The sequence below is a fragment of the Geotrypetes seraphini genome, chromosome 1 (genome assembly GCF_902459505.1).
Source record: "Geotrypetes seraphini chromosome 1, aGeoSer1.1, whole genome shotgun sequence".
NCBI lineage: Eukaryota > Metazoa > Chordata > Amphibia > Gymnophiona > Dermophiidae > Geotrypetes > Geotrypetes seraphini.
Window position 1 is genome coordinate 470,652,328 of NC_047084.1, and position 13,816 is coordinate 470,666,143.

Sequence of the window (13,816 nt, forward strand, 5' to 3'; positions counted from 1 at the left end):
ATGGGAAGTTACAGTTGTTATCACAAAGGGCTAGTAGGTTTATCCCTTACAAGAGTGGTGGAGTAACCTAATGTTTAGAGCAGTAGCCTGAGAATGTGGGAAGCAGGTTCAGATCCTACTGCAGTTCCTTGTGACTTTGGGCAAGTTACCTAATCCTCCATGCATTGGGTGCAAATTTAGATTGAGAGCCCTCCAGAGAATGAAATGCATTCAGGTACAATGGCAAACTTGCATTGGATTACTGTTGAAAAGGTAGTTCTTGGAGGATAAGCTGGCATAATATTCTCACATGTGGGTGAGGACGTCCACAGAACCCAATATGGATACTACCAAGTGCACTGTTTCTTTAAATCTAAGAGTGCTGGTGCCTTCCCGCTTGATGTTGGCTTGCGGGACCTGCAGTTCTTCATTTTCTGTAGAGCTCAAGAGACTGTCTTTCAGTGTTCTGTTCAGGACATCTAACTTTTTGTATTTTGTAATTTTATTTTATTTTTCCTCTTTCATCTGTTTTACCATGTCCCTGTAACCTACTGGCTTAGGTTTAATTTTGTCAACTAATTTGTTTTTGGCCTTGGGGCTATTTCAACCCCCCCTTTTTTTTTTTTTTTTTTCCTTTTCTTCCTGGAAGCATCTATCGTTTTCAGGATACTATTTACTTGAGCTTCCCAGGCCATTGAGCCATTTGACTTTTGTGTGGGCCATTCCCCTCCATGACAAAGACAGTACTAAGCAGCTTTAAGAAATGCTTTCGATTTGTAACTGGACTGTTTCAGGCCCTGACCCACATAATTGGTGTCTCTGCAAAAGGTCACTGAAAGCATTCAAACTTCAGTTCAGAAAACTTTTTGGTACTGTCCACATTGACTTCAAACATGGCAAGTGATTCAGAACCCAACGCTGTGACTCCAGTATTGACATCAGCATGACGCTGCATCGAGACTACATAATTTTCATTGGTGTCTTGTATCAAAAATGTAGCATGTAAGGCAGCTAAGAAGCACAAACATTCTTCGCCTTCTAGGCATAATATCGCATCCTCCCAAGTGTCGATGACGCACAGTAAGCGTCGACAACCAGATGACTCCTCGAAGGGATTCTGCTACTACCACCAGATGTCACCTCGAAGGCGTATCTTAACATCAACCATGTCACACCAACTCGTACAGTAGACTGCTCCCATGCCAATGTCCTGGTACCAGCACCAATTCACCAGGAGGGGAGATCAGGCCATGTTCAGAGAAGAGCTTTCAGGACTACCGTATTTTCGCGGATATAACGCGCACCATTGTAAAACGCGCACAGGGGTATAGCGCGCAGAAATCACGATAATATGTACAAAAACTTTTCTATACCGCGCTCAGGCATATAACGCGCATGCTGCCCGACTCTCCTCTGGCCACCCCGACTCTCCTTTCGCTCTCCCCGACTCTCCTCTGGCCACCCCGACTCTCCTTTCGCCCCCCCCGACTCTCATCTGGTTGCCCCGACTCACCCTGACTTTCGGTGCACTGCCCCGACTCTCCTCTGGTTGCCCCGACTCACCCTGACTTTCGGTGCACTGCCCCGACTCTCCTCTGGTTGCCCCGACTCACCGTTCACCCGCCCTGACTTTCGGTGCACTGCCCCGCCTCTCCGTGCCTGTCCCCCTTGAAGTCCTGTCCCCCCTTGAAGGTCTGCCTGTCCCCCCTTGAAGGTCTGCCTGTCCCCCCTTGAAGTCCTGTCCCCCTTGAAGGTCTGCCTGTCCCCCTGGAAGATCTGCCTGTCCCCCCTTGAAGTCCTGTCCCCATCCTGAAAGCCTGATGCCCCCCCTCGACGTCCGATTCTTCTCCCCCCTCGGCAGGACCACTCGCACCCCCACCCCGAAGGACCGCCGACTCCCCGACAATATTGGGCCAGGAGGGAGCCCAAATCCTCCTGGCCACGGCGACCCCCTAACCCCACCCCGCACTACATTACGGGCAGGAGGGATCCCAGGCCCTCCTGCCCTCGACGCAAACCCCCTCCCCCCAACGACCGCCCCCCCCCCAAGAACCTCCGCCCGTCCCCCAGCCGACCCGCGACCCCCCTGGCCGACCCCCACGACACCCCCACCCGCCTTCCCCGTACTTTGTGTAGTTGGGCCAGAAGGGAGCCCAAACCCTCCTGGCCACGGCGACCCCCTAACCCCACCCCGCACTACATTACAGGCAGGAGGGATCCCAGGCCCTCCTGCCCTCGACGCAAACCCCCCTCCCTCCAACGACCGCCCCCCCCCAAGAACCTCCGACCGACCCGCGACCCCCCTGGCCGACCCCCCCACCCCCCTTCCCCGTACCTTTGGAAGTTGGCCGGACAGACGGGAGCCAAACCCGCCTGTCCGGCAGGCAGCCAACGAAGGAATGAGGCCGGATTGGCCCATCCGTCCTAAAGCTCCGCCTACTGGTGGGGCCTAAGGCGCGTGGGCCAATCAGAATAGGCCCTGGAGCCTTAGGTCCCACCTGGGGGCGCGGCCTGAGACACATGGTCGGGTTTGGCCCATGTGCCTCAGGCCGCGCCCCCAGGTGGGACCTAAGGCTCCAGGGCCTATTCTGATTGGCCCACGCGCCTTAGGCCCCACCAGTAGGCGGAGCTTTAGGACGGATGGGCCAATCCGGCCTCATTCCTTCGTTGGCTGCCTGCCGGACAGGCGGGTTTGGCTCCCGTCTGTCCGGCCAACTTCCAAAGGTACGGGGAAGGGGGGTGGGGGGGTCGGCCAGGGGGGTCGCGGGTCGGTCGGAGGTTCTTGGGGGGGGCGGTCGTTGGAGGGAGGGGGGTTTGCGTCGAGGGCAGGAGGGCCTGGGATCCCTCCTGCCCGTAATGTAGTGCGGGGTGGGGTTAGGGGGTCGCCGTGGCCAGGAGGGTTTGGGCTCCCTTCTGGCCCAACTACACAAAGTACGGGGAAGGCGGGTGGGGGTGTCGTGGGGGTCGGCCAGGGGGGTCGCGGGTCGGCTGGGGGACGGGCGGAGGTTCTTGGGGGGGGGCGGTCGTTGGGGGGAGGGGGTTTGCGTCGAGGGCAGGAGGGCCTGGGATCCCTCCTGCCCGTAATGTAGTGCGGGGTGGGGTTAGGGGGTCGCCGTGGCCAGGAGGGTTTGGGCTCCCTCCTGGCCCGATATTGTTGGGGAGTCGGCGGTCCTTCGGGGTGAGGGTGCGAGTGGTCCTGCCGGGGGGGGGGGATGTATCGGACGTCGGGGAGTCGGCCGGGCAAGAGGGCTTGGGCTCCCTCTTGCTCCGATCGTGGATGCGGGTGCGGGTGGGAGCGCGTGCGAGCGGTCGTTCGGGGTGGGGGTGCGAGCGGTCCTGCTGGGGGGGTGAATCGGGCGTCGGGCGGGGTGGGAACTATGTTTAAAAACTTTTGTATACCGCGCTCAGGCATATAACGCGCGAGGGGTATGCGCGGTACGTAAAATCACGTATAACGCGCGCGTTATATCCGCGAAAATACGGTACTGTAGACTGTCTTCACAGGCAGTCTTCCATGCCTGCCTCAGCCCAGCCTGAGGATACATCAAAGCATTGATAGAGGACAAAGTCATGTATTCCTACTTCGTGTCTAGCATCGAAGTTGGCATGGTCTCACTCGACACATCGGTGGCATTCTCTTGCCTCGCCTTGATGCACAGTTCACGCTCATCTTGATGCTTTTTCACTGATTAACCTAATTGGAAGTCCTCAAGTGAAGTGATGCTAGAATACTCGAATCTTTATGATCTTCACCACTTCCTCACCGCACATGTCCACCAGAGTATATAAGCCAGTAGTATAAAACCAGTATCTCTTACTGGCTTTATAAGATTGGAGGGGCAAGTTTTGCCCCTCAAAATAGAAACTTGAGGAGGAACCTTGCTTTGAACTTATTGAACTCCTTGATTTTTGAAGCACTACCAAATAAGTGCGTTAAGGTACCCATACACAGTCATGAAAGATATAGAAACTAGGAGACTCCCTATCAATCCAAATAGGTCCTAGGAAAATAGATACCAATGTACAGAATTCAAATATGTCCAGGATTTGTTAGAATTCAACTGCAGCACCATTCACTAGTTGTAGAATCTGCCCTGAAGTGTTCATACAACTCAATTTTACACTTCTGCTCATCTAGACAGAAACCAGAACATTACTGTTTAGGCAAGAGCATATTCCAGTCATATATTAACAGAATTAGCTATACAACATGGAAATTATAAGAAATTTATTAAAATTTGGGAACCATTAACATCCTTTTGTAATGATTAAACGCTATTGTTCTTTTGTAGTATACATCAGTTATTATAGGGAGGGGGAGGATATTTTGGGATGGGTGAGGGTGGGGTGAGGTTTAAATATTTGTATTATAAGATATAATAGTAAAAATATCAAGTGATGTATACATTGTTACTGTTTTGATATTTGTACACTTGATGAAAGTTTGAAAATGAATAAAGATTTTAAAAAACCCCACAGAATTATGGCCTACCAGCTTTTAAAACGTCCACTTATTTTTAAATATTTCTTAAAACAATTGTTAGTTCTTTCTCCCAGGCAAATTTTCAACAAATATCTAAAAACCTGTCCACTGTTAGAAAGTTCATAGCTAGTGTAGCTTTTGATGCCTTTCCCAAACATCTACAGTAGCCATTGCAATGCACATGTTGGCTTGGCTTCGAGTCTTAGACCTGGAAACTTCAGTTCAGGTTCGCCTTTCCAATGTACCTTGCAAGGGAGATGACATACATTTGGAGAAAAAAAATCAAACACATGACAACTCTTATCTAAAACCAAAGACCTTCATTTTTCATCCAGAAGATATTCTGCCTCATCCAGACCTTCATAGTACAACACTAAATGTCACTACAATCAGAAGACTTCCCCTTATAGACCTGCTACTAAAAGTCCCACTCAGGGCAAAGGACTGCAGAAATCACAACCTTTTGGTCTTAGTCCAAACAGTCATGCTTTTGACTCCTTTCTAGAGACCATTGCTGACTCAGATTAATTTTTACCAGCAATGAATCGCATCAGACTAATTAGTACATAGAGTTGTAGCTCAAGGCTACATCCTCTCTGCTTCTAAGAAAACTACCAAAAGTTGTCTTTCAGATCCTTCCGGAAGACCTCTTTCATCAGGAACTCCTAAGCTTTTCTCAAGCTAAACGTAGTAGAACCTGTTCTGCAGGAGAGTGGCTGGGGGTTCTATTTCAAGTATTGATACCAAGAGACCAGAGGTCGTCAACCACTTCTAGGTCTCCAAGACCTTAACAAATACTTGTTGAAGGAGAAGTTCTGTATGGTCTCTCTGGGAATCCTTCTATCTTTTATTAGAAAAGGACAATTTGGCTTTGCGCTCTGAATTTCAAAAGAAGCCTACACACATATCCATCTTACCTGCTCATAGAAAGTATTTTTGCTTTTGCATTGGATTTCAACACTTTTCAATACAAGGTCGTACCCTAAATCTGGTTTCAGCCCCTTGTGTCTTCACAAAATTCCTTTGTGGTAGTAGCAGAATCCCTTTGCTCATTGGGGGGGGGGGCCAGTAGTTCCTATTTGGATGACTAGTTGATGAAGGATTCACTACTAGCTCAGCAAGCAATCGACTCGACAGTTTATCTACTGGAGCTGCTACAGTTTGCCGTCAACTAACAAATGTCACATCTACTGGCCATTTTGGATACTAGAGTTCATAGAAGCTCTCTTGGACTTTCAGGGTTGAGTGTTTTTTTTGTTGTTGTTGTTGTTGTTTCTACCACAGCAATGATTTTGACACAGGTGAATTTCCAACCTTTCATTCAACTGCACATCAGATGCTGTGTCCACTGTACATGTCACCCTACATGGTCACCCCAGTGGTCTCAACCTATGAGACATCTGTCTGCTTCAGTCCAAGTCACCTTGGACTTCTGATAATCCTTTCAATGGTGGATGATTCCTTGCACCCTTACTTGATATCTTACTATTCAACCTCCTCATTATCAAACTTCTAATCACAGATGTTTCGATGTTAGGATGGGGAATTCAATCTGGACAGCCTCCACGCTCGGAATATGGTTTCACGAGCAAACTCTCCATATTAATCTTCTCGAACTGTGAGCTTTTAAGCAATGCTAGAGACATTCTGAGACATAGGCCATATATCTTTATCTGCCTTCATTTTTTTTTTTAATCTAGTCTGCCCAACCTTGCCATACACTATCCCTTCCTCTCCCTTAAAGATCCAATGTACTTATCTCAAGCTGTCTTGAATTAAGATACTTTGTCTCCACTACCTCCACTGGGAGATCATTCCAGTCATTCACTACCTTTTCCGTGAAAAAGTATTTTCTGAGGTTACTTTTGAATCTATCCCCTTTTACCTTCATTCTTTGCCTCCTCATTCCAGAGCTTTCGTTCAATTGAAAGAGATACACATTTGTGCCATGTAGGTATTTTAAACATCTCTATCATATCTCCCCTCTCGTCTTTCCTCCAGAGATCTTTAAGTCTGTCTCTGTTTGCCTTATGCTGAAGACCACTCACTGGCCATTTTAGTAGCCTTCCTCTGGACTGATTCCATCCTGTTTATATCTTTGAAGGAGTGGTCTCCAGGATTGTACACCATTCTAAATCGGGTCTTTCCAGTCTTATACAGGGGTATCAGTATCTCCTTTTTCCTACTGGCCATTCCTCTCCCTATGCACCCAAGCATCCTTCTAGCTTTTGCCATTGCCTTTTCAACCTGTTTGGCCACATTATCGCATACTATCGTACCCAAGTCATCCTCTTCATGCACAAAAGGTTCTTCACCCCCTAAAGTGTACCATTCCCTCATGTTTTTGCAGTCCAAATGCATGACCTTGCAATTCTTAGCGTTAAGTCTTGGATGCCAAATTTCAGATCATTCGTCAAGCTTTACTAGGTCTTTTCTCATGTTAGTCATATCATTAGGTGTGTCAAATCTGTTGTAGATTTTGGTATCCTCTGCAAAGAAGAAGCTCTTTCCATACAGCCCTTCAGCAGTATCGCTTCCAAAAAAATGTTGAAAAGAAAGGCCCAAGAACCAAACCTTGAGACACGCCAATGATAACATACCTTTTCTCAGAGCAATCTCCATTGACGACTACCCTCTCATCTTCCACTCAACTGGTTCCTGACCCAGTCACTTTGGGGCCTGTACCAAGGGCACTCAAGTTATTAAACACCTGTGTAGAATACTGAAACACTTTGCTAAAATCTTAAATGCAGGACATTTAGCGCTCTCCCTCTATCTATTTCTCTTGTCACCTAGTCAAAGAAATTGATCAGATTTGTTTGACAAGACCTGTCTCTACAAGAGCCGAGGCAATATGGATTCACTATTCCACTGGGTTCCGGGAACTTCGCTATTCTCTTGGGGGGGGGGGTTGTGTTTCTATTAATTTACTTGCCAAATTTGTCAGACTTAACAAGCCTGTAGTTCCATACCTCTTCCAGTACCAGTCTCAACTCTAAAAAAGCATTGAATAGGTCAGCCAGCAGAGCGGCCAGAACTTCCCTAGGTTCTTTTTAGTATCCTCCTGATGTAAAATATCCATCCCTGTTGCTTTGTCTACATTTTATTTAGCTAGTTCCTCACGAACACAGTCCTCTTGAAATCATTCAGTGTCTACCACACCTCCAGCCCTATTTGCATTTTTCTTCTGTGGTCCTGCTCCTGGTGCTTCAGCTGTGGTAACAAATATTTGTTAAGCATTTCAGCCTTACATCAGTTTCTACATATTTCCACCCTTCACCTTTGAATCTCACAATGTCACTTTTGCATTTTCTCCTATCACTAATATCTTAAAAGAAAAAGTTATGCCTCCCTCCTCATTTTACTGTGTTGGCTATTTTTTCGTCCATTTGCATCTTTGCTTTTCTGACTACTCGACCAGCTGCTTAACTTTTTCAAAGGGTGGTGGACATCTGGAATGCACTTCCAGAGGGTGTGATAGGCCAGAGTATGGTATTGGGGTTCAAGAAGGGACTGGATGATTTCCTAAAGGAAAAGGGTATAGATATAGATTACTATACAGGTCCTGGACCTGATGGGCCACCGCATGAGCGGACTGCTGGGCACGATGGACTTATGGTGTGCCCCAGCAGAGGCACTGCTTATGTTCTTATTTGGCTGTCTTCCTGTCTTGTGATCTTTTGTATTTTATTAAAGCTAACCTCTTTTTCAGCTACTGCTTTTGAGAACCAAAGTGGCCTTCTTTTCCTCTTACTTTCTTTACAAAATGGTTTAGTGCCCTTACAATAGCTCCTTTTAGTTTTGCCCACTGTTTTCCTACTTCTTCTGGATGTTCCCAACTAGACAACAACTCCTTGACATAATCTCCCATCTGCTTTTACTTTCGAATGAGCCCTCTCTAAACTTTCTTAATATTAAACCACTCTACATTATGATTACTGGATTCTAGATCACCCACGATAACATCAGAAACACTTTTCCCCTGTTTTTGGTAAGCACCAAGTCCAATATGGACCTGTCCTGCGTGGGTTGCATTGCTAGCTGCCAGAACAGTTGTAGAGAATACAGAATCTCCCTGCTTCTAAGACCTTGCAATAGAGGTACCCCAATTAACATCTGGCATATTAAAATTGTTTCCCCTTTTTTTTTTACAGCTATATTTTGAATGTCTATTAAATCTGTCCACTTCTGTCTGAATATATATACATTTTCCATTCCCTCTTTCCAGATTTACTCTGTGCTTCTTCCTTACCTTGTAGATTATTCGGTTGTGTGACTTTTTAATATGATCTTTAACATATGCCACTCCCCTGCCTTTTTCTTCCTAACCTGTCTTTCGTGAACACTCCTCCAACAAGATTGTAAGCTCCTTCAAACAGGGTCTGTCTCCTTCATGATTCTGTACACCAGGGAGTGCTATAGAAATAGTAAGTAATCCTTGTTCAAACCAACAAATCGTTTGTTTGTTCAGAGAGCCTATGCCTCCTTGCTATGTTCTTACACCCCCTTTCCATAGAAGCAAAGGGGGTGTGAGCCTGGACTTGAGCAACTGCTCACAGCATTCTTAAAGCAGTTTATCTGACAGGGGTAAAAAATGTGTTTGATTGAGCAGACTCTTTCAACCCCCTTGAATGGTCTGTCAGCATGACCATCTCATTTGATCCAGACTATATACCCCCAATTGCTTGAAGTCATATGACTTCCTCATTCATTGGGGAAACGTATATTCCTGTACACATTTCTTCAGATACCCCTTCTCAGAAGGACTCTTCAAACTATCAGGATCAAGGCATCGTAGCACCTTGAAATTAATATCAACCTTGGTTCCCATGCCTCCTGAAGTTCTTGACCCAGGAACTTTGCCAGTTGCAGCTGTTCCCAAAGTTGCTCACCCTTGGCTCTTTCACTGAGCAATATAAAGATAAGAACATAAAAATAGCCTTACTGGGTCAGACCAATGGTCTATCAAGACCAGTGGCCAATCCAGGTCCCTATTACCTGGCCAAAACCTAAGGAGTAGCAACATTCCAGGGCAAGCAATGGCTCCTCCCCATGTCTTTCTCAATAAGACTATGAACTTTTCCTCCAGGAAACTGTCCAAACCTTTTCTTTAAAACCAGCTATGCAATCTGCTCATATCGCAACCTCTGGCAATGCGTTCCAGAGCTTACCTATTCTCAGAGTGAGAAAATATGTCCTCCTATTGGTTTTAAAAGTATTTCCCTGTAACTTTGAGGGTCCCCCTGGTTGACGTAATGAAAAATCAATACTCTTGTATTCGTTCAACTACACTCAGGATTTTATAGACTTCAATTATCTCCCCTCAGCCGTCTCTTTTCCAAGCTGAAGAATACTAATCTTTTTTCTTTCCTCATACGAGAGGAGTTCCGTCCCCTTTAATCTTGGTTGCTCTTCTTGGAACCTTTTCTAGTTCCACTTTTATCTTTTTTGAGATAAGGAGACAAGAACTGAACGCAAAACTTCAGATGAGGTCGCACCATGGAGCATCCTCTTATTTTTTTTTTTTTTTTTTAATTCCTAGCATCTTGTGTGCTTTTTTGGCCACTGCCACACATTGGGCGGAAGGTTTCATCATATTGGCTAAGATGACACCCATCCTATTCTTGGGTACTAACCCCCAAGGTGGACCCTAGCATCCAGTAACTCAGTGGTTCCCAAACCTGTCCTGGGGGACCCCCAGCCAGTCAGGTTTTCAAGATATCCCTAATGAATATGCATGAAAGAGATTTGCATATAATGGAAGTGACAGGTATGCAAATCTCTCATGCATATTCATTAGGGATATCTTGAAAACCTGACTGGCTGGGGGTCCCCCAGGACAGGTTTGGGAACCACTGCGGTAACTGATTCGGGTTATTCTTCCCAATGTACATCACTTTGCATTTGTCCACATTAAATTTCAGTTGACACGAGGATGCCCAGTCTTTCAATTTCCTACAGTATTTTTTTTTTTTTTTTTTCCCAATTCTTTATTCATTTTAAAATCAAACAACAAGTGCACATAAATATCATACATTGATTCCAATATAGCACTTTAAAATCTAACACATAAAATCTAATAGACCATTAATGATAAAAACCCTACCCACCCACCCTTCATCAGTTATTCTATATAAAATATATTATACTATTATTATAAAATTTCCTCCCTAAATCCTCCCTCCCCCTGAGTGTGCATATAATAAATCTAAAAAAGGAAGAAAAATGATGCCTATTCATTACAATACTTTTCCAATGGCCCCCAAATCTTTACAAAGTTATTATAATTCCCTTTTTGCAACGCTATTGCTCTTTCCATCTTAAAAATGACATAACGAATTCCACCAGAATGTGTAACTAAGATTATTGTAATTTTTCTAGTTATTGGTAATATGTTGAATGGCAACCCCTGTCATAATTAATAAAAGTTTGTTGTGTGATATTTGACTCTCTTTATCTCATAACCATTCCAAATAAAAACCGTATCATAAGAAAGCGCAACATGGTTTTCAAATAGAGAATTTACTTGTGTCCAAATTGAATTCCAAAATAACTTAATACAGGGACGGTAATAAAGTAGATGATCCAATGTTCTGGTTCCAGATTACAGTGCCAGCATCTATTAGATTTAGAGCTATCTAACTTTTGTAAACAAACAGGGGTCCAAAACGCTCTATGCAACAAAAAAAAAAACAAGTTTACCTCAGATGCTGACACTGTACATCTCATTCTCCAAGACCAAATTCGTGGCCACTGAGATGCAGAAATCTGCTGCTTAATCTCAAATGCTCCAAATGTCTCTAAGACCACATTTTGGTGTTTTATTCAAAGTATCCAGATAACAATTTATACCACAATGCAGCTTGATGTCCTAGGAAGTCTGCTTGGAAGCATAGGAACTCCAGACTATATTGATTATTAAGATACTTCCATTCAGGGAACCCCACCTGAATAGCCTGCTTCAACTGCAACCACTTAAAACTTTGATTTATTAAGACCAAATCTATGTTGCAATTGTGAAAATTCAAGCAGTTTACCATCTGAAATAACATCTTTCAGAGTTCGAATACCTGCAATAATCCAGTTCTTCCATATATAATACCTCTGGAGTCTTCAATTTCCTACAGTCTGCCTGCAATTTTTCACAATCTGCATATGTTTTAACAACTTTGAACAGTTTAGTGTCATCTGCAAACTTAATCACCTCACTCCTCATTCCAATTTCCACATTATTTATAAATAAGTTACCGTATTTTCACGCATATAACGCGCGCGTTATACGCGTTTTTACCTACCGCGCATACCCCTCGCGCGTTATAAAAAATTTTTTTTACTTAGTTCCCACCCCGCCCGACACCCGATTCACCCCCCCCGCCCCCCAGCAGGACCGCTCACACCCCCACCCCAAACGACCGCTCGCACGCGCTCCCACCTGCACCCGCATCCACGATCGGAGCAAGAGGGAGCCCAAGCCCTCTTGCCCGGCCGACTCCCCAACTCCCCGACAATATCGGGCCAGGAGGGAGCCCAAACCCTCCTGGCCACGGCGACCCCCTACCCCCACCCCGCACTACATTACGGGCAGGAGGGATCCCAGGCCCTCCTGCCCTCGACGCAAACCCCCCTCCCTCCAACGACCGCCCCCCCCCCCAAAGAACCTCCGACCGCCCCCCCAGCCGACCCGCGACCCCCCTGGCCGACCCCCACGACACCCCCACCCCCCTTCCCCGTACCTTTGGTAGTTGGCCGGACAGACGGGAGCCAAACCCGCCTGTCCAGCAGGCAGCCAACGATGGAATGAGGCCGGATTGGCCCATCCGTCCCAAAGCTCCGCCTACTGGTGGGGCCTAAGGCGCGTGGGCCAATCAGAATAGGCCCTGGAGCCTTAGGTCCCACCTGGGGGCGCGGCCTGAGGCACATGGGCCCAACCACGGAGAGTCGGGGCAGTGCACGGAAAGTCAGGGCGGGTGAACGGAGAGTCGGGACAGCGCACGGAGAGGCGGGGCAGTGCACGGAAAGTCAGGGAGGGTGAACGGAGAGTCGGGACAGCGCACGGAGAGGCGGGGCAGTGCACGGAAAGTCAGGGAGGGTGAACGGATAGTTGGGACAGCGCACAGAGAGTCGGGGAGGGCGAAAGGAGAGTCGGGGCGGGCGAAAGGACAGTCGGGCTGCATGCGCGGTATACAAAAGTTTTTGTACATAAAATCGTGGTTTCTGCGCGCTATACCCGTGTGCGCGTTTTACACGGGTGCGCGTTATCTGCGTGAAAATACGGTAAATAGCACCGGTCCCAGTACAGACCCCTGCGGCACTCCATTGTTTACGCTCTTCCATTGAAAAAATGACCATTTAACCCTACCCTCTGTTTTATATCAGATAACCAATTCCTAATTCGCAACTGAACTTTGCCACCTATCCCATGACTCTTTATTTTTCTCAGGAGCTTCTCATGAGGAACATTATCAAAAAATCTAGATACACTATATCAACCAGCTCACTTTTATCCACATGTTTATTCACACCTTCAAAGAAGTCGAGCAAATTGGTGAGGCAAGTTCTCCCTGTTGACTTTCTCATTAAATCATGTTTGTCTACGTGTTCCACAATTTTATTTTTTATAATTGTTTCCACCATTTTGCCCAGCAAGCAAATGCTTTCTGCCTCTTGGCTGCAGTCATTGAAGCATCCAGAAAACATTCCACTCGCATTGTTACTTCTTCAAATGACAGTTTCCTTCTGATGTGATATACATTCTCTTCACATCTTTAACTCTCTCTTGCTTAAAGACTAACTCGGTTAGAGTACACCTCAATGCTAACTAATAGTGTTTCGCTCTCCTTGGTCAAGAAACCTTTCTATTTATCCCTTGGTATGTAGGTTAATGAAAGGACTTGATTACACTAAACAACCTATCGAGCCTCTATTTGTTGTCCAGGTGTATCTATTCTTATGAAGTTTCCCTTTTGAGCCACTTCAAATTTGCTTTCTCTAACTCTGTTAGAAAGTCACTTTCCTCATTATTCTCATCTGCATGCCATGTGAGTGGGCTTCAAGCATTTGTTTGATTCTACCATGGCAGAGTAGTGCTTCAATCTCATCCAAAATTCTTGCCCAAATTTCTCGGAATTCCACCTAAACCAGGCCATAGTTCTGCCTGTATTCTTTTCAGAGCCATAGGGGCAGTAGCTCGTAACACTCTGGACTAAAAGTGTGTACTAGCATACTATCTGGACTGGACTAAACTTCATAAAAGATCCTCCCTTGGGGTTTCTTTTGCCAAGAGAACCATTTCCATTTAGCTGGCATATGTACAGGCAGTCCCCAGGTTAAGAACGGGTTACATTTTTAAAGCTA

The 13,816-nt window shown here is 46.1% G+C and overlaps 1 protein-coding gene across 4 annotated transcripts in view; it reads left to right on the forward strand.

Moving 5' to 3' along the window:
* The window catches only part of ZFAND5 (zinc finger AN1-type containing 5), a 54,971-nt gene that overhangs the window by 15,996 nt on the left and 25,159 nt on the right, over window positions 1-13,816 (forward strand). The window lies entirely within an intron of this gene.